The sequence below is a fragment of the Gossypium raimondii genome, chromosome 8 (genome assembly GCF_025698545.1).
Source record: "Gossypium raimondii isolate GPD5lz chromosome 8, ASM2569854v1, whole genome shotgun sequence".
NCBI lineage: Eukaryota > Viridiplantae > Streptophyta > Magnoliopsida > Malvales > Malvaceae > Gossypium > Gossypium raimondii.
Genome location: NC_068572.1, coordinates 28,176,391 through 28,198,476, shown reverse-complemented (window position 1 = coordinate 28,198,476; position 22,086 = coordinate 28,176,391). Strand labels below are relative to the sequence as shown.

Below are 22,086 nucleotides of genomic sequence, written 5' to 3'. Positions count from 1 at the left end.
CTTAATCTGATTGCCCCCCACTGTGAACGTCAAAGTTCAATCCACTAGGACATAAAATTTGTACCATCAATCTCCCAATTTAACCCAAGGATAGAAAGGTATGACTTTCTCAATCTTCTCCTATCGCAATTCAATGATATTGAATGTGAAACTCTTTGATCCTTTACCTCATCACCAAGGTGTCATACCAAATGCTCATGTACAATTGCAAAAGTTTTCTTCTCCCAGAAGACCTTTTCTTTTTGCCTGTCAAACATCGCTTGTCGGTTCATTGAAGCTTTGCCACCAACACGACATCTTGTCATTTGGTTCAATCAATGTTTAGACAACAAAATCTGAAAGGATAGTCTTTAACTTAGGCTCTTCCTTCTTAGATATTTCACCCTTTAAACTTGGCGTTTTCTAAACAATAGCCCTACCTCAGGTTCCTATATTATTTAGAAACTTCTAGAGTAATATGCAAAACTTCCATTGTGAAAGTGTTATTAGTCCATTAATCATTATTCTAATGCAACATGCTTGCAAAGAGAACATAATGATAGATAAAATAGAATTGATTTGAGAGCATAGCTCGAAATGAATGAATTATCAAGGGTAGCAAGAATAAAAGAGGAATTGATTGGAACACGTATCTTGAAAAAGAATGAAGTATTCCAAGAACAACAACAAATTCAATATATAAATAGTATGAAGATTAGGTGCCCCAGATATCGCAGCTTGAACTTCTCTGTACAAACTTTCCGAAATCTTTTTTGAGTTTGACATGTGTTTAGGAGATCTACAGGACTCTGTCGATGCCCCAAGATGTCGCCTTACCCTTTCAGGTATAGCAAGATCACCGTATGCCCCAATCTGATCACTTCATGCCCCATTCTGATCAATATTTGAGCCGCCCTTCGGGTTTTCAACTCAAATCCCCTTTGGCTTAAGGTGCCCTTTGCGGGTTTTCCCCTTAGCCTCTCCATTTTTACTTTTTCATTTTTTCATTTTTCATTTTTATTTTTCTCATTTCTTTTTCTTTTTTTCTTCTTTTTTTGTTTGACTCAAAGTGCCCTTTGCAGGTTTTCACCTTGGTCCTTCCTTTTTCTTTAAACGAAGTGTTTCTTGACTGGATCCGAGTTTATAGGATTAGCAATCTCACTCAGGATCAGTGCTCCTCTGAAAATGGTCTTCTTTACAACATAGGGACATTCCTGGTTTGGCATTCATTTCCCTTTGGAATCCTTTCGTTAAGGAAGAATCTTTTTCAACATCCAGCCCTCTCGTGGAATTCTCTGAGACGAGCCTGTTTATTATGGGCTCATATTATTTATTTATGGTACATCCGACCCTGATGAATAGCCTTTTAACCCGTTTCCTCGGGCCAACTAATCATATCGCGATTGGATTCCTCCAACAAGCAATGAGGGGATTTTAATAGGTAAAACTACCTCAATCCTGTAAACCAAAAAGAGAGGTGTTGCCCCAGCACAGATGTTTGACAAACAATGAGGGCAAATGGTAATTTCTCACGTCAATCCTTGTAAGTCTCACCATTTTCCTTCAATTTCCGATGTTCAACTCTAGGAACTTCAAGGATTTAATCATGGTGTCCACTTCGAAGTTAATTTGAGACCTCACTATCGTGCTATTGTTTAAGCTCAATGCATTCTCCAATACCCTCTTCTCTGAAATTCTATATCGGTATACGATGACTTTGGCTCATGAAGTAGCCTCTCAAAAAATGAAGCAATGCCCATTAGAAGTCTTCGATAATGGTGATGTCCATGCCCCATTTTGTTTAAAATTTGAGTCGCCCTTTTTCGGGTTTTCAACTCAGATCCACCTTTGGTCAAAGCGCCCTTTGCGAGTTTTCGCCTTGACCTCTCCTTTTTTCTTTTTCTTTTTCTTTTTTTTCTTTTTTCTTTTTCTCCTATTTTTGACTTTGATTTTTTTTTTGATTTTTTTTGATTTTTTGATTTTTTGATTTTTTTTTGAGTCTAAACTCATGAGATCAGACAAGTCGTGGTCATGTTTTTCGACCAGAATCAATGTTATTCTAAAGTTTTCCACATAAAATCTTCTACTTTCATCATGTATGTGAGAAACCTTCTTTGGTACCAAATTTCTTTCATAGAGCCCTTTTGGAACGCAACTACGACAGAAAACTTTGGATCTTCCTCTTTAATCCGGACAAAATCCAACAACATTTTGAAGGGATGGAAACTCGACTTCAAATGGGCAAAGTTATGCTAACTCAACGAAAGAGGCATTGCTCCGGCAAAGAATTACATCGTTCGTACTTGTAAATTTCTGACATCGTGCGGTTGTGCAGGTTTTATTACAAGAATCGAGGCATACCCTGGTATGATCATACAAAGACATCTTTGAATTCTTCGTCTCTATGGGCAGGTCAATTCTAGTCTTCACCAAGCTCACAATTTCTAATGATTCATTGAGAGGTAGGATCCGTTTATCCTCTTGTTCTACCATCCTCAACAAGTTTGGAGATAAGCTACGATCTGTGTCATCTTCAAAGTTGTGAGATCCCTCTAAACCCATGTCTCGCTCAAAAGGAGATTCTAAGTCTGTAGCAGTGTCATTCATATCGTTGATATCCAGGGACCTATTGTAGGTACAAAAGAATATACAAAGAATGTATGAATTTAAGAATAATTATCTGCACAATATGATTATGAATGAATGAAAGAATGATTTGGATGAAAGAATAAAAGAATAAAAATAATCATTCATAAGAAATGAAAGAATATTGGTTCAAAAGATCGCAAAGATGCATTCCATTAAAATAATGATGTTCAGACATGAGCCTATTTCACAAAAGACTTCTTGTTGCCTCTAGGCTAAAAGCAACAAGTGTGTTTTGAATATTACTCTGAGTAAGCTCTAAATACTACAGGGGTTCCTTTAGAACACTCTCAAGTTTATAAGGGCGAACATCTAATAAGATCTCTTCTCCGATTGCTTCTTCGTATTCGGCACTGATGTGAATGTTTCCCAACATCTCTTCATTCATCGCATTCCTTTCATTATCCGTATGATTGAGTAGCGGGTTTTCTGTACTAGATAAATCGTCCAATTTGACAATGCCTATACTGATAAGCCTTTCAACCACCTTTTTAAAGGCGATGCAATTTTCTATGGAATGCCCCGTATTTCCCGCATGATATTGCATTGTGCATTCGCATCATGCCATTTGGGGTACGGAGGCTGTGGAGGTTTTAAGTAGAAAGGGGAAACGATGTGCGCATCGAATAACTTTTGGTACAACTCCTTATACGTCATCGGAATTGGCGTGAACTGGAGGTTCTCAGTACCTTGTTTCACTCCTGATTCTTGCTTTGAAGACCTCTGATGGCTGGTGGTTTCTGTCTTTGGTCGGCCCGCAGTGATTGGTTTTGAGTGGCCCTTGTTATACCTGCCCGCATTATCCCATTTATTCCCCTCCTTCCTTGGGGCCTTTGTGGTACTTAGGTATTCCACCCTCGCCTGCTTTGTTTCAGCCAGGTTGTCGAGAGCAACAGGAAAATTGTTCCTCACTTTGGACCTTGGGTCCGCAAACAACCCACGGTGTTGTTGTACCACCGATACTGCCAGGATGATCGATAGTAAAGGGTGCCCGTGTGAATGCCCATCCTGGTCAGATCGTGCACTAATCGGAGTACAATCTATGGAATAAGCAAAATCCTCATTATCAACCCCCGAGTGGTCCATCGGGTCCTCCCTTTTTTCTCCAGCTAGCAATCGGTTGAACTGACTTATCATGGTTCTCTGTAATCCTAGAATCGATCTCTCATCTCCGTTGAAATTCACCAATTGTCACAGATCCGAATTTGCATTCGCTCTAATTTTTCCAACCTTCGTTCCATTTCTCTAGTTTTTGCTTGGATATCGTAAAGGCGTTTGGTTGGTTGGTTTTCTAGGTTAGCTGAAATAAATTTACTCGTTTAGACTCTTTCAATGGATTTTAATGCATGTAATGCAATGTAATGCAAATGCATGAAATGAATGCCTAAAGAGACGTTGATTCTGATTCAATTACATTTAGGAAACTTTTCTAGAAAGCAAATTCCCTTACATAAAACGAATACATGTACGGCCTCACCCTCATATTCCAAGAAACAACATCGGTCTTCTTCTTCATCCGCATGTTTGAGGTAATCTCGCCAATAGATGCCATTGCTAGCTCATTTTCTTGATCTTGGTCGCGATCCATCATCTGCCTATCTTCATAAGGCTCATCAACTTGTCGAAGGCTTTTGGACAATCGTCTCGAACCCTTAGGCCACAAAGTAAAGATCACGAACTCTTCTATCGCCCTTCTTGTGTTTCTCAGAATATATTTGGGAAGTTGTATTGTTTTCCATTTTATCAAGGAATCCGTATTCCATGACAAGCTTTCTAATTTAGTAATCGGACTTGAATCAATATCTCTTTCCTAAGATGCAGATGCAATGCAATCATAATCAAAGCACAAAAAGAGGGGTTAGTACAAAAATAAACAAGGAAAACAGAAAGTACCTAATCGGGTGACTACTAGAGGTTTGGAGTGGCTCTATCTAGGCTAAGTTCCTAAGTCCACTATATGAGGTTTGGCTCTAAAGATAAGGTACCCGAACCAGCAGATTCCTCGATTTTCACCAATTATAGGCTCATATAGATCGAGTTCAGTTCAGGGGAATACATTTCCCTATGGCTGCACGGAGATGAAAATCTCACAAAGACATAGGTACAGATGTATCCCGAAAGTGATCCACTATCCTGCACGGAGGTGAAAACCTCACGAAGGAGTAGCTTCTCACTCCCACTTAAAGGGTGTGACCATAGGTCATGCAATGCAATGCAAAAGATACCAAAATTTAAACAAACAGAGCAATTATAAACCACAATGATGAAAATTATAATGAAGAATGAAATGCCATGAAAGGATCGTAAATTTAAACCAAATTTTCAATTTTCGACAAAAAGACAAAAAGTAATCAACTCATGGCTCGACTCACTTATTTTTAAAAAAATTCCCTAGTGGAGTCGCCAAGCTGTTGACACCATTTTTTGGATGGAAAACGGGGTCGACTTGAGTTTTGAAAAAATGAAACGGGAGTCGCCACCAATCCTTTTTAAAGAGGTGTGATTGGATCACCTCGAAAAGTGGTTGTTTTTAATAAACAGTTTGATTTTATTAAAACAACGATTTTGGTCCACGAAATTCAGAAAACGGGTTCGGGAGTCGGTTACGCACGAGGAAGGATTAGCACCCTCGATACGCCCAAAATTGGTACCTAGTTGATTACTTAATGTCTTAATGTCGAAAATTGAGAACTTTGAAGAATTTTAAAAAATACGATCCTTGTATTATAATGTTGAAAATTTTTGGGAAAATGAGGCATATTTCACGTTAATCGAGAAAAAGAATCATATTCAGTAAGTTAGAATACAATATCTAAAATTCTCGATACGCGAATGAAAAAGTTTATTTAAGAAATTTTAGCCATCTCGAATTTAAAATGAGATCACAACCAAGAAGTTAGGATGCGACCCTTTTTAAATTTCGAGATCATTTAAAACTTGATTTTGAAAAGATTCGTGTATTTAGATTCATCGAGAAAATCGAAACCCAGTAAGTTAGGGCACGATTTTCTCGAATCCAAACACGAAATTCCATTTAAAAAAAATTGTTACATCAAGTCAAATAAAACACAAAATCATAGTGAAAGCAAATTACATTTTATGCATGGTAAATAATAAAATTCAACAAAATTAAAAATAAACAAACAAGAATAAAGACATTTAAGCAAATAATAACGAACATGTAAATAAATAAATAAATCAACATGAAATGATAATTATAATAATGAATAAAATGGTGATATATATATGTATGTATGTTAGAAACAAATTATACTGGGTAAAAACATAAAGTTAAATACAAAAAGAAGTATATATATAATTATAAAATACATGTATATACATAAATAAGTAAATAGAAATGCTCATAAAATAAAAATAAAAATATTCGTATGCACGTGTATTATATTGTATATGCATAGGTATAAATATTATGTAGTATATGTATATAAATATATAGATATTAAATAAATAAAAAGCAGGATAGATATAAAAAAAATTGAATATATATATAATATAATATTATTATTAGATATATATTAAAGTTTATAAATATATAGATTCGTAATAATTTTAGACATATATATTATAGTATATAAGCACATATATATGAATAATAATAATAATATAATAATAATAATAAATAAATAAATGAGCAAAAAGGAAAAAACATGCTTAAAAGGGACTTAAATCGAAATAAAACAAAGTTTCTGGGCCAATTTAAAAATAAAAAAGGCGGAGGGACCTAATTGCAAGCGCGCGTAAAAAAGAGGGACCGAAAGGGTAATTAAACCCTCGCTGTCAAAACGACGCCGTTCCAGGGAAGAGGGCGCAGATGGTCGAAGGACCAAATCGAAAAACAAACTAAATTAATGGGCCAATTTGCAAAAACTAAAAAAGGATTAAATTAAAAATAATTAAAACTGTGGAGGGGCTAAACGCGCAATTAGCCCCTTCGCAAAGAAAACACGCGGATCCTCCTGGTAATGGGTCGGGTCGATCCGATCCAAAGCAAAACGACGTCGTTTTGGGCGTTATGGAGCTGGGCCAAAACGGCGCCGTTTCACACGCCTATATATTCAAAAAAATTTCCAAAAAATTTCATTTTCTCCCCCTCTTTTCAGAAAAAAGCCCAAAAATGCTCTTCCTCCCTTACTCTCCCCAGAATCCGGCCATCGGTCCGACCGAGAACCACCAGACGGCCACGGTCGCCGGTAGCATGCGCCGTGCACGGCGGTGGGGAGACCAAAAGTTTCCCTTTTTTTTGAATCGTCTCTTCGTTCCCCTGATCGCTCCGGTGTCGGTAAAACAAGGTAAAGATGCCTCCTTTCTTCTTTTTTGTTTAATATTTTGAAATAAAATAATCAAGAAAAAAACAAAAAAAGAAGAAAATAACCTTCAATCTTTTCGTTCTTCTGAACCGTTCTTGTATTACAAAGGTTCTTAATCGATTTTACACCGATTTCCAAAAACCCCTCAAAAAAAAAAATCCCCGTTACATTTTTGAATGGCTTTTATAGCCTATTTTTTGCTACTGTTTTGCTTGCTTGTTGTTTCTTCTCTGCAGGCGCAAGTGGCGATGGGATGGTGGCAAAAGGCGCGAGTCGAGGGGTGTGGTCGAGGTGATTGATGGCGGCGGCAGATGCAAGTGGGGCACTAGGGTTTCAGTCTCTGAAACCCTAGTCTGATGTGGGCTTGTCCATTGGGCTCGGGTATTGGGTAGTGTTGGGCTTATTGTAATTGGGTTTAGTTGGGTAGATTGGTCTGAAATGGGTTAGGTCAAAATGGGCCTGTACAATATTGATATGTTGGTGAATGGTGGGAGTACTCAGTGTTGGCGGCTTATTGGCTTTTGTGGATTTCTTAAGGCTTATCGGAAGAGAGCTTTGTGAGCACTTTTAGGTTCGCTTGTGTCGCTTAACAGCTATCCATTAGCATGTATAGGTGATTTCCATAATCTTCTCTTAGTACATGATAAAGTTGGTGGTACGACGTATCTCATGGGGCTTATGCAAGGGTTTAAACAATGTATTTTGGATTGTAATTTGACACATCTCGTTGTTTGGTTTTGGTTCACTTGGGAGAAGGCCCGAGGTACGAATTCATTTGATATGGAGAGATCTAATAGGGCGTTTGTGACTTAGTCGTGCATGCAGATATTTCCTAAGCATAAACTTTTTAATCTAGTTAGTGCTACGTTGGATCATCATCCTATTAAGTTGATGGCTCTTACATCATTCCCAGCTCGGTCTTGCGAGTATAAATTTGAGAATCAGTGGTTCCTTGAGCATGATTTTTGTGGATGTTATTGCTCATAGTTCAGATTTTGGGGTTGATGATTGTCTATTATTTCAGCTTGATCGGTCTCGTGGTTTATTAATTGAGTCGATTAAGTCTTTAGAGAGCAACTTTGGGAGGAAGATTGCCACGATTAAGAAGCAAATTGTAGAGGGTAAATGGTTGATGAAAGGAGTCGATGTCTTGCGGGCTTTATACACCAAGTTGAATTCGATTTTGTCTCAAAAGGCCACCTATTAGAAATAACGGTCCAAATTGTTTGTTTTGGCTCATGGGGAAGCTGATACTCGATATTTCCATGCTCAAGCATCGTAGTTCTGTTGTGCTAATCATTTAGCCACTCTTACTAATGCCAAAGGTAACATTTGCCTTTAGGTATGTGATATGGAAGCGGTTGTCTTGAGTTATTTTTATACTTTATTTACAAGTTCAGGCAATGGTGATTTTTCTTTGTTTTTCCGTATCTTTCTTCGGGTTTCTAATGAGGATAATAATGTGTTATTGGCTTCTTTTACAGTAGCAAAGTTTAAGGAAGCTGCCTTTAGCATTCACCTTGACAAGGTGTCGAGTCTCGATGGTTTTAACCCGAATTTTTTTCGGAAGTGTTGGCATTTGGTGGGGGAGGATGTAGTTAGACATTATTAGCTTTGGTTTGACGGTGGTGTGTTCCCTGTCACATTAAATGATATTGTTTTGGTATTAATTACTAAAGTTTGTAACACAACTGCGATGAAGGACTTGAGACCTATAGCTTTGTGTAATTGCTTTACAAGGTTATTGCTAAGGTCTTGGAAAATAGTTTGACGGTTGTCGAAACCATTCTTTTGAAAAATAAAAGTTTTAGGTTGTCGACTTTTAAAAAATGAAAATTGGGAGTCGCCACCAATCTTTTATTAAGGTGTTATTAGATCACCTAAAAACCGGCTTTGGTCTATGAGTTTTAGAAAAACGGATCCGGGAGTCGGTTACGTACGAGGAAGGATTAGCACCCTCGTAATGCCCAAAATTAGTACCTAGTTAATTAATTAGTGTCTTAATGTCGAAAATTTGAAAAATATAATCTTTAGCAAAAACTTAAAAACGTTACGTATTACGACCCTTATCATTTCAGAGAAAGAAAATGCCACACCCAATGCGTTAGGGCACGACATTCTAATTTTCTCAAAAATGAATTAGGCCAAAATACTCGTACAATAAAAACTTAAAAGAATATCCATTTATTAAAGATTTAAGAAATCGCGGCCCAATACGTTAGGGCACAATTCCTCCAAAATCCCAAACTCGGAATATTTCCTTTATTATTTTTTAGAAAAAAATCTTCATTTCGAGAAATCAATGCGTTACATCCAATACGTTAGGACACAACGTGTTGAATTCCCAATAATGAGTTCTTATTTTTTTGATTAAAGAGAAATGATCGATTGTTAGATTTAACGAAGAAAATCAGAACCCAATACGTTAGGGCTCAGTCTCCTTGAAAATCCTAAATACAAGCATTCTCTCAATTTTAAAAAGTTTGAAATCGAGTAAAAAAAATGATGTGTTGCTACATTAAATATACAATGCAATAATAAATATTACACATCATAGAAATAATATAAATAAAAGAATAAATAAAATCAATATACATAATAAAATAATCACATACAAAATATCAAATAAATGATCAAAATAAAAAAAACAATTCTTTTTAACATATAAATGAAAACATGAATTAATAATCGAATGAAGAAAATGAACAAAATATAAAGAATAAAAGGCCCTCATAATATATGCATTGAAATTAAAAGTCATACACATAATTTACATATGAAATCTTGGGCTATGAAACTTATACATACATGATGCATTTATGAAAATAAAGGAAAAAATATAAATTATAAAGTATATAAAAACATATATTTTCATTTTTAAAATAAATATATTCATTTATATAAATAAATAAAATTAGTTAAAATATTAATATGTATACATACATATATATACTAAAATAAATATATACATATAGATAAAAAATACATATAAATAAAAATAAAATAAAATAATTATATTATACTACAAAAATAATATATGTATGTGAAAATATATATATACATATATTTTAAAAAATAATTAAATATGAAAAGAATAAAAACTAATTAATAAAAATAAAGAAAATGAAAAGGACTAATTTGAATCTGTAAATAAAAATTCGAGGCAAATATATAAATAAATGGAAACTGAAGGACCAAATTGAACGCATATATTACATGGAGAGACCAGAAGGGAAATTTTCCCTATTTCCCTAAACGGCGTCGTCCAATCAGGATCGAACTGAATTTTAAAATGAATAAAAGGGTAAATTTAAAAATAAAAAAATTTAATTGTAAAGATATTAAAAGGTGGAGGGGCTGAAAGTGCAAATTTCCCTCCGCATAAAAACGTGCGGATCCTAAGGTGGATCGGGTCGGGTACTCAAAACGACGTCGTTCTGGGCGTCTGGGGGGCTATCCAAAACGACACAGTTTTGGTACCCTATATAAGCCCCCCAATCTTCAAAAAAATTCAATTTTCCCTTTATTAAAAAAACCCTAAAAAGAGGCTCTCAACCTCTCCCCTCTTCTCCGGGCACTGGCCTAAGGCCTGGTCATCGGCCACCACGCCGGTCGCCGATCTCTGGCACCGACACCACCGTATGCGGTGGCCGAAAAAGGGGAAAACTCCCTATTCGGCCCTTTCGGCCTCCCTTAACCTGAATCTGGGCTCAAATCCTCCGAAAATTGACAAAAGCCCTCAGAACCTTTCGACTTCCGATCGTCTATCCTTGGAGATGAACCTCGGCCGTTCCAACAGCGATTCAGAAGCAAACCAGAGTAAGTTCTTTACTCTTTGTTTTATTGTGTTTTAGTAAAGTAAAAATAATAATAAAAATAAAAGAAAACAGAGAAATAATTGATGAAAAAAAATAAAATATCAACCTTTTTGAGTGTTGATTGATTCTCTGTTAGTGTTGTAAAATATCGTGCTTTTTTATTGATTTCGACTTCGGCCCCATTACAGTGTGTTAAAATCGCTTTTATAGTGATCGTCAATACAAGAAGAAAAGAAAGAAATAAAAGAGATCTTCCAATATCTGCTTGATTTGATTTCGATTCCTTGATTTTCTTTCCTTTCTTGTGTTTGCAGGTGATTGCATGGAGATTCAACTCTTGGTGATGGTTGCGGCGCGAAGCTCTTGCTGTTGCTAAGGTTTCAGAAATTGTTCTCGCCTATTTGGGCTAAACTGTAATTGGGCTTTAGGTTTGGGTCACTTATTTTAGGCCTATTCTGTTGTAATTGGGTTTGTATTATTTTGGCCTTTTTACTCGGGCCAAAATCGGGTATTACAGCTGCCCCTCTTTGCTCGTTATCGTGTAACAGAAACAGAGCAAAGACTTTAAGAATGCCTGATTTTGCCTAGTCACGCTGGATTTCAATACTCTTCTTCTTCAAGTAGCCTCATTCTGACATTCTGCGTCTTCAGAGGTATAAGCTTTGGTATCTTTTCAAAAGAACAAAATTTGCTATCTTAGTCTGCTCCACTGCAACTTCAGGGAGATAAAATTAGATGCGATTTGCTCTCTGCAACTTCAGAGAGTTAAGATCTAAGGTTTTAATCCGCTCTACTGTAACTTCAGGAAGGTAGGATTTGCCATCTTCAGTCTGCCTCGCTGCAACTTCAGGAGGATAAGACTTGCTTACTTAGTCTGTCCACTGCAACTTCAGGGAGATAAAACTAAACGAGATCTGCTCTCTACAACTTCTGAGAGATAAGTTCCAAGGTTGTAATCCGCTGCAACTTCAGGGATATAGGATTTGGTTGCTTAAATCTGCTTCCCGCTATCTTGGCAAGATAAGATTTGTCGTCTTTGATCTGCTCCACTACTGCTTAGGGAGATAAGAACTACAATCTTCAACCTACTCCGCTGCTGCTCAGGGAGACAAGGCTTGGTGGCTTAAATCTGTTTCCCACTATCTTGGAAAATAAGATTTGCTGTCTTCGATCTGCTCCACTACTGCTTAGGGAGATAAGATCTACAATCTTCAACCTACCCCGCTGCTGCTCAGGGAGACAAGGCTTGGTGGCTTAAATCTGCTTCCCACTATCTTGGAAAGATAAGATTTGTAGTCTTCGATCTGCTCCACTACTGCTTAGGGAGATAAGATCTACAATATTCAACCTTCTCTGCTGCTGCTCAGGGAGACAAGGCTTGGTGGCTTAAATCTGCTTCCTACTATTTTGGAAAGATAAGATTTGCCGTCTTCGATTTGCTCCACTACTGCTTAGGGAGATATGATCTACAGCCTCCTCCGCTGCTGCTCAAGGAGACAAGGCTTTGTGGCTTAAATGTGCTTCCCACTATCTTGGAAAGATAAGACTTGCCGTCTTTGATCTGCTCCACTACTGCTTAGGGAGATAAGATCTACAATCTTCAACCTTCTTCGCTGCTGCTCAGGGAGACAAGGCTTGGTGGCTTAAATCTGCTTCCCACTATTTTGGAAAGATAAGATTTGCCGTCTTTCATTTGCTCCATTACTGCTTAGGGAGATAGGATCTACAACCTCCTCCGCTGCTGCTCAAGGAGACAAGGCTTTATGGCTTAAATCTGCTTCCCACTATCTTGGAAAGATAAGACTTGCCGTCTTTGATCTGCTCCACTACTGCTTAGGGAGATAAGATCTACAATCTTCAACCTACTCCACTGCTGCTCAGGGAGACAAGGCTTGGTGGCTTAAATGTGCTTCCCACTATCTTGGAAAGATAAGACTTGCCGTCTTTGATCTGCTCCACTACTGCTTAGGGAGATAAGATCTACAATCTTCAACCTTCTTCGCTGCTGCTCAGGGAGACAAGGCTTGGTGGCTTAAATCTGCTTCCCACTATTTTGGAAAGATAAGATTTGCCGTCTTTCATTTGCTCCATTACTGCTTAGGGAGATAGGATCTACAACCTCCTCTGCTGCTGCTCAGGGAGACAAGGTTTGGTGGCTTAAATCTGCTTCCCACTATATTGGAAAGATAAGACTTGCCGTCTTTGATCTGCTCCACTACTGCTTAGGGAGATAAGATCTACAATCTTCAACCTTCTCCGCTGTTGCTCAAGGAGACAATGCTTGGTGTTTCACCAGTTTGTTCTCTAGGGAACATGACCTGTATAATTCATTTTATGAATCTAATCATGCCTAGTGTTTAGGATGTCATGATCAAAATGAGTCAAATGCTCCTAATTAGGTATGTATGAATGATGTTTGCATGAATGCGGGATATCAGTTTTCAAGAATTATCATTTCTTAAAGTTTATTAAGGTTTTGTCGCTGACGCCTTTTGCTTAGCTAACATCTCCGAAGAAACACTTAACCAAATTGCCTCCCATTGTTCACTTCAAAGCTCAACCCTCTAGGACGTAGAATTTGCACCATATTCCTTCCATTTAAGAGTAGGGAAAATTTTGACTCTTCTCAATCCTCTCCTATAGATTATGAGATTCGTTTACACCACTCCCAGGGTGTCCTACCAAATGCTCATGCCCAAATGAGGAGCTTCCTTTCCATAAGGGACTTCTTTCTACCCCATCAAAACTTCTTGTCATCTTATTCGATATTTAGACAACCAAATCTGAAAAAACGGTCTTAATTTAGACTTTTTCTTTCTTAGGCTCTTGAACTTTTGAACTTGGTGCGTTCTAAACAATAGTCCTGTTTCAGGTTACTAAATTATTTAGAAATTCCATAGTAATATACAAAACTTCTTTTGTGAAAGTTTATTAGTCCATCAATCATTATTCTAATGCAACATGCTTGCGCAAAGAAAAAATACTGAGTAAGAGATTAATTCAGGTCATAACTCGAATAATAAAAAAGAATTTATTGATAGTAAGTGTCTTGAAAAGAAAAAGTATTCAAGAACAGCAAAAAATGAAGTATTTACAAGAACCAACAAACTTGGTACAAATAATATGAAGACTAGGTGCTTTGGATATCGCCGCTCGAACTTCTCCGTGCAAACCAAGAACCATTCTAAATTTAACATGTGTTTAGGGGATCTACAGTACCTTGTCGATGCCCCAAGACGTCGTATATCCTTTTCTTGTTGACTTAAGCGAAATAATATCACCATATGCTCCAATTTGACAATGTTTGAGCCGCCCTTTTTGGGTTTTCAACTCAAGCCCCCTTTGGTCTCAAGGCGCCCTTTTCGGGTTTTCACCTTGGCCTCTCCTTTTTTTTTTCCAGGGAATCAGAGCGCCCTTCGCGGGTTTTCACTTTGATTCCTCCCTTCCTTCAAGTGAAATATTTCTTGACCAAATCTGAATTTACAGGATTCGGAAGATTTTTGCCATCCATTTCACTCAAAATCAAAGCGCCTCCAGAAAAAGCCTTTTTCACAACATAAGGTCCTTCCCAGTTTGGCATCCATTTCCCTCTGAAATCCTTTTGTAAAGGGAGGATCTTTTTCAAAACCAAATCCCCTTCATGAAATTCTCTGGGACGAACTTTCTTATTATAAGCTTGCATCATTCGCTTCTGATACATTTGACCATGACGAATAGCTTTTAATCTTTTCTCTTCAATCAGGTTCAACTGATCATACCAAGATTGGATCCATTTGACCTCATCCAATTTTAACTCAGCCAATACCCGAAGAGAAGGAATTTCCACCTCAATAGGTAGAACTGCCTCTATTCCATAAACCAAAGAAAAATGTGTTGCCCCAATAGAAGTCCTAACAGATGTTCGGTAAGCCAAAAGAGCGAATGGTAACTTCTCATACCAATCATTGTAAGTTTCAGCCATTTTTGCCACAATATTCTTAATGTTTTTGTTGGCCACCTGTACTGCACCATTCATTTTTTGATGATACGGTGATGAATTATGGTGTCTGATATTGAACTGATTACAGACTTCTGCTATTGTGCTGTTATTCAAATTCAATGCATTGTCATATATAATCCTTTCAGGCATTCTATATCGACATATGATCTCTTTCTTTAAAAACTTCCTGACTGCTGACTTCGTGACATTAGCATATGAGGTTGCTTCTACCCACTTAGTAAATTAGTCAATAACCACAAAAATGAAACGATGTCCATTAGAAGCCTTCGGTGATACTGGCCCAATGACATCCATACCCCACATGGAGAAAGGCCACGGAGAAGTCATAACATGAAGAGGAGAAGGAGGCGCGTGCAATTTATCCCCATAAATTTGGCATTTATGGCATTGCTTGGCATGGTTGATGCAATCTCTTTCCATAGTAGACCAGTAATATCCAAATCTCATAATCTGTCTAGCCATGGTAAATCCATTAGCGTGCGTTCCACAAACACCCTCATGGACTTCTTCTAAAATTTCCTTAGCCTCTACAACGTTCACGCACCTCAACAATACTCGATCCTTTCCCCTTTTGTATAGGATCTCTCCATCTAAGACATATTCAATAGCTAGTCTCCTCAATGTCCTCTTATCATTCTCCGTTGCCTGATCAGGATATTCGCGATTCTTCACATATAGCAATATATCTTAGTACCAGGGACGATTATCATTCTCCACTTCTCCAATGCTGTAACAGTGGGCCGGGATCTCATAAATACTAATTTGAATGGGCTTCATGTCCTCTAACTGATCCACTTTAATCATGGAAGCTAAAGTAGCAAGAGCATCAGCCATCTGATTTTCTACCCGTGGAAGATAATAAAAAGTAATGTTATCAAACTCTTCAATCAATTCCAGAACCAATCTCCGATAACAGATCAACTTGGGATCCCTCGTTTCCCATTCCCCTTTAATTGATAAATTACCAATGCTGAGTCTCCATACACTTCCAGTATCTTAATCTTCCGTTCTATGGCTGCTCGAATCCCCATGATGCAAGCTTCATATTCGGCCATATTATTAGTGCAATCGAAGTCTAATTTACTGGTGAAAGGATAATAATCTCCGTCTGGAGATATCAAGATTGCCCCAATCCCATTGCCTAATGCATTTGAAGCTCCATCAAAGTTCAACCTCCAAGAATGATTTTCTTAGGGATCCTCTTCAACGTTCGCCACACACATCAAGTATTCATTTGAGAAATCAAAGTCCAGATCCTCTAAAGCTCTACGAGCCAAGAAATCTGCTATCGCACTCCCTTTGATGGCCTTCTGACTCACATATACTATATCAAACTCGGAGAGTAAGATTTGCCATCTAGCCATTCTCCCATTCAACGCCATTGACTCCATCATATACTTTAAAGGGTCTAATTTTGAAATTAGCCAAGTCGTATGATAGAGTAAATATTGCCTCAACCTCTTGGTTGTCCAAATCAATGCACAACATAATTTTTCGATAGGCGAATATCTCATTTCACAATCAGTGAATTTCTTACTAAGGTAGTATATCGCCCTTTCTTTTTTTCCAGTTACATCATGTTGACCCAGCACGCATCCCATAGAGTTGTCGAACACCGTTAAATACAAAATCAAGGGTCTATCTGGACTAGGTGGTGACAGCACTGTATTGGATAAGTATTGCTTTATCTTTTCAAAGGCTTTTTGGCATTCTTCATTCCAGACATCAGGATTATGTTTCTTCAAAAGGCGAAATATAGGATCACATTTCTCAGTCAACTGTGAAATGAACCGAGCAATGTAATTTAATCTTCCTAAGAAACCGTGAACTTCTTTCTGGGTACGTGGTGACGATAAATCTCGTATTGCCTTGACTTTGTCTGGATCTATCTCGATTCCTTTTTCACTGACTACGAAGCCTAACAACTTTCCTGACCTGGCTCCAAAATTACATTTTGTCGGATTAAGCTTGAGCTGGAACTTCCTTAATCTTCAGAACAATTTTCTTAAGACCTGCACATGTTCCTCCTCTGTTCTAGATTTGGCAATCATATCATCAACATATACTTCAACTTCTTTGTGCATCATATCATGAAACAAGGCTACCATGGCTCTCTGATATGTTGCTCTCGCATGCTTTAATCCGAATGGCATCACCTTATAGCAAAATGTTCCCCACAAAGTAATGAACATTGTCTTTCCCATATCTTCCGGATGCATCTTTATATGATTATATCCCGAGAACCCATCCATAAAAGAAAACAGCGAAAATCCCGCCGTATTATCCACCAGAGTATCAATATGTGGCGATGGGAAATTGTCCTTTGTACTTGCTTTATTCATATCCCTGTAATCCACACACATTCGTACTTTTCCATCTTTTTTAGGAACTGGAACGATGTTGGCTACCCATTCAGAATATTTGACCTCCTGTAAAAACCCAGCATCAAACTGTTTCCTAACCTCCTCTTTTATTTTGGGCACAATGTCAGGGCTCATTCTTTTGAGCTTCTGTTGAACTGGTTTGCAATCCTCTTTTATAGGTAGGTGATGCACTACAATGTCAGTATTCAATCCGGGCATATCTTGGTATGACCATGCGAAGACATCTTTGAATTCATGGAGTAATTCAATGAGGTCTCGTCTCGTCTTTATGGAAATCTCAGTTCCAATTTTCACCCCTTTTCCTTTTGTTCTACCATCCTCAGCAAGTCCAAAGATAAACCACTATCTTCATCACCTTCAAAGTCGTGCGATCCATCTAAACACATGTTTTGTTCAAAAGGGCACTTTGAGCTCGTAGCGGCGTCTTTCACATTATTGATACACAGGGACTAATATGGTTACAAAAGAATGTATGAATTTATGTACAATTATTTGTACAATGAAAGAATATATTTACTTGTATAGAAACAATGAATGGATATTTACTCGAAACAATTGCAAAGATGTATTTTCTTAAAATAATGATGTTAAACATAAGCCTATTCCACAAAAGAGTTCTTGTTATTTCTAGGCTAAAACAATAAGTTTGTTCTGAACATTACTCTGAGACGACTCTAAAGATTTTAGGTATTTCTTTTGCAGTCCAATTGTCTAGGACACTCCCGGGCTCATAAGGACGAATGTCTAACCAGCTCCTCTCTTCATTCACATGCTCATGAATGGCATTGATGTGCATATTTCCTAACCTCTCTTCGATGCTTTCCTCAACTGATTTCTTTCTCTCATGATGAATAACTCCTCCAGATACGAAAGTTTTGGATATGTGGGGAATTATCATTGGCTCCCGCTTAGCTTCCTCCCCATTTAGGTGCGCCCTTCTCCTTTCCTGCCTTTTTTCTATCTCCTTCTTTCTCTGTCCTCTATCTGGCTTGTATCCTAAGCCAAAGTGATCTGCTTTTTTCAAAGATCGAACCTCAGTCCTCCCTTGAAGATATCTCCCTAGCCCTCTTCCGGGTAAAGCTCCTTTTCCTACCAACAACTATAAACCCATCTCTGTAGTTTTGGATTTGGCACCAAAATTTTGCTCCCTTTAGGAACAAATGCCGCATTTACAAAATTCAAAGATCGAAATGAGCATTCTACTGACTCGTCATTGGTCTCCACGTATGGTGTCTCATTGGATACAGCTGCTTTTATATCTTCTTCGTCATTTATTGTCACTAGCCAACCATCTGACACTAACTTCAACATCTGATGTAATGATGACGGTACTGCCCCTGCCGAATGTATCCATGGTCTTCCTAATAAACAATTATAGGAAGGTTTGATGTCTATCACAATAAAATCTATCTCATAAACTGTTGGGCCAATCAGTAGGGATATCTTAATTCTTCCCATGACCTTCCTTTCTATACCGTCAAACGCCCTCACTACATTTTGACATGTTTTCATGTACGAACTATCTATGGGTAGCCTGTTGAGTGTGAATAATGACAATACATTCAAAGCCGATCCATTGTCAATCAATACTTCTGGCAAAATATGCCCCTTGCATCGTGCAGTGATATGCAAAGCTTTGGTAGATCCCATGCCCCTAGGAGGTATTTCATCATCATTGAAAAATATGAAATTATCAGCACTGATATTATTGACCAACTGATCTAATTTGCTGATAAAAATATCCTTGGACACATAGGTCTCATCTAGCATCTTCATCAGCGCATTTCGATGTACTTCTAAATTCAAGAGTAGGGCTAGTATAGATATGCAAGCCGGTTGTTTATGCAACTGCTCGATGACATTATACTCACTATGCTTCAAAAATTTGAGGAATTCCATAGCTTCTTTCTCCTTTACTGGCTCAACTATTTTCCCTTTTTTCTCCCCTATTATGGCCCCTTTCATAGGTTCTGGATTGGCACTCACACACTGGTCTTTTGTAGTCTCTTTTCCAGGGATAGTTGTATTGCACTCGTAGCTCCATGGAACCTTCCTACTGTCCTGGTAAGAAAAGGTTGCAGGTTTCTTTATTATGATTCTTGGTATTACTGGCGTTCTCACTTCAACCTTCTTTGGTCGTGAGATGATAACCACAGGCTGCGCTGCTTTTGGAACCTTCGAGGATTCGGATGTGCAAATGCTCCCTTCCTCCTTAACTTCTTCATAAAATTCCATTTCCTTATTATCCATCAGGCCTTGAACCAGGGCTCTGAATTCTGCGCATTCCTAGATTTCATGTCCCTCCTCATAATGGAACTCACAGTAGTTTTCCTTCTCTTCAAAGCTTCTTTTTGAATCCACTACCAGCAACCCTCTTTCTACCATCTTCTTCCAGATCCATCTCAAAGGAATCTTCACTTCTGCGATGTCCTCTTTGATTTTCCTACCCATGTTACCTCCTATCATGTTCACTCCATTTTCATTATGATTAGGTAACGGATTCTCTGTACTGGGCGAATCATCCACTTTAACGATACCCATGCTTATGAGTCTTTCTACCAGTTCTTAAACGTCGTACAATGTTCTGTAGAATGCCTCGCGATTCCTGCGTGATAATCACATTGTGCGTTTGCGTCATACCACTTGGGGTACGGAGGCTGCAGAGGTTTCAAGTGGTAAGGGGAAACCACATGTGCATTAAATAGATTCTGATATAATTCCCTATACGACATCGGAATCGGCGTAAATTAAAGCTTCTCCGTATTTTTCCTTGTATCGGATCCTCGTTTTGATGATCCTTGTTGGTTAACAGCCACTTTTCCCAGCTGATTCACCATAATTGTCTTTGAATATGAACTTATAATTATTGACCTCATTTTCCTTCTTCTTCGAGGCCGACCTTCTACTACTTTCTCCCGCATCTATCTTCCCGCTTCTGGTAGCATTTTCTATCATTTCGCCATTCATAACTATGTCAGAAAAGCTTTTAGTAACACTTCCTAACATGTGTGTAATAAATGGGGCCTTCAAGGTGTTAACGAAAAGCATCATCATCTCTCTTTCTAGAAGAGATGGCTGAACTTGTACGGCAACCTCCTTCCATTTCTGTGCGTATTGCCTAAAACTTTCGCCTGGTTTCTTTTCCATATTCTGCAAAGTGATCCTATCAGGTACCATGTCAGTCACATGGCTATACTGTTTTATGAACGCCTGTGCTAGATCTCTCTATGAATTAATTTGGGTACGGTTCAATCAATTGTACCACTTGGATGCTGCCCCTGTGAGGCTATCCTGGAAGCAATGTATCAAGAGTTGGTCATTATTGACATAACCGGTCATTTGTCTGCAGAACATGGTAATATGAGCTTCGGGGCTACTAGTTCCATTGTACTTCTCAAACTCTGGCATTTTGAACTTGTAAGGGAGTACTAAATCCGGGACCACACTCAATTCTTTAGCATCCATCCCATAGTAGCTCTCCGTACATTCCATCGCTCTGAAATTCTCTTCCAGCCATTTGTACTTCTCCTCTAACTGTTTTGGCAACTCGTCATTCATTTTCTCCTTTCCAGTCGTCTCATCGAAATCAGGGATAACAGGATTAACAGGGTTGGCTCCGGGGTTAGAGCCTGATCCTGTCTGGAGATTCATTAGCGTTGTAGCGTCACCCTGAAATTGCTGAGGATTAATGGCAATAAAGGACCTACGCGGGTATATCTCAACTTGCTGAGAAGTAAAGTTTGGAGGATAGACAGGTCCCTCATTGTCTCCTTCTTCAACATTGAGCACAGAGCCTTTTCCTTATCAGTTCCCTTGTTAAACCATTGAGTTAACTAGGCCATCATACTCCTTTGAGATTCCATCATTTTGTCTATCATTTTTTGCTGCTCATTCATTTGCTTTTGAAGTTGCTCCTGCATTTCCTTTTGGGATTGTTCTAGCCTTTCCATCCTTTGATCCATATCCTTAGTTTTTGATCGAGTACCGTAGAGGTGTTTAGTAGGCTGGTTGGTTTCCAGATTAACTGAGGAGTAATGCAAATTAATTAGAATCTTTTAATATTTTTAAATGCATATGAAGTAATGCAATGCATGAATGCAAAAAAGACATCAATTTTGATTCAATTCCATATAAGAAAACTTTACTAGAAAGAAAATTTCTTTACATAAAGTGAATTACAAATAAAGCTTTGCCCTATTGCTTAGCATTCTAATCTTCCTAAGTAACACAGCTAACTCTTGCCCCCGATCTGATTCTAATTCATACTTCACACTCAGCATGTCTTCTTGTACTGCCAAAGCTTGTACATGATCAGTTACTTCTCGGATCTGGACCACAACTTCCTCCATAATATGATCTGTGCTCCTAACTTGGTTCTGAAAGTAGTGTAGCTGTTCCTTATTACGATTTTCATTTGCTTCCAAGTGCTTGATCCGGTTTTCACAATTTTGCAACACCGTTTCTAGTTCTTCGATTCTTTGCTTCATTTCTTCAATCTTGCTCAAGCTTGCTTTCAACTCTATTGCAGAATTTTGATTTCGATACTAACGAAGAGATCCTTCCAACATGATCACCCTATCCTTTAACTCGCCTTTTTCTCTTTGGCTTTCTGACAAACTCTTTTCTAGAGCCTTGTTTCGTCTCTACATTTCTTGGAATTTCTGTTCCCATCTATCGGCTTTGTCCTTTTCTTCTCAAATTTTTGCTCGCCACTATTCTGACGTTTTCCCCAGCCCGGCAGTTCTCATTGACAGACGCAACTTTTTATAATCCATCTTCAGACTACCCAGCTCCTCCTTAGCCTTGTTTTTCTCTTTCCTTAATTTCTTAGTTTCAAGCTTCTGAACGTCTATGTCCAATCTCAAGTTCGTCTTTTCTTCCTCCATTTGCTTTATCTTCTTTTCTAAATCCGCATTTCTTCTCTCAAAATC

At 38.1% G+C, this 22,086-nt stretch overlaps 1 pseudogene; it reads right to left on the bottom strand.

Moving 5' to 3' along the window:
• Positions 1-2,890: 2,890 nt before the first annotated feature.
• LOC128043020 (uncharacterized) lies at positions 2,891-21,804 on the bottom strand (annotated as a pseudogene).
• Positions 21,805-22,086: the final 282 nt, after the last annotated feature.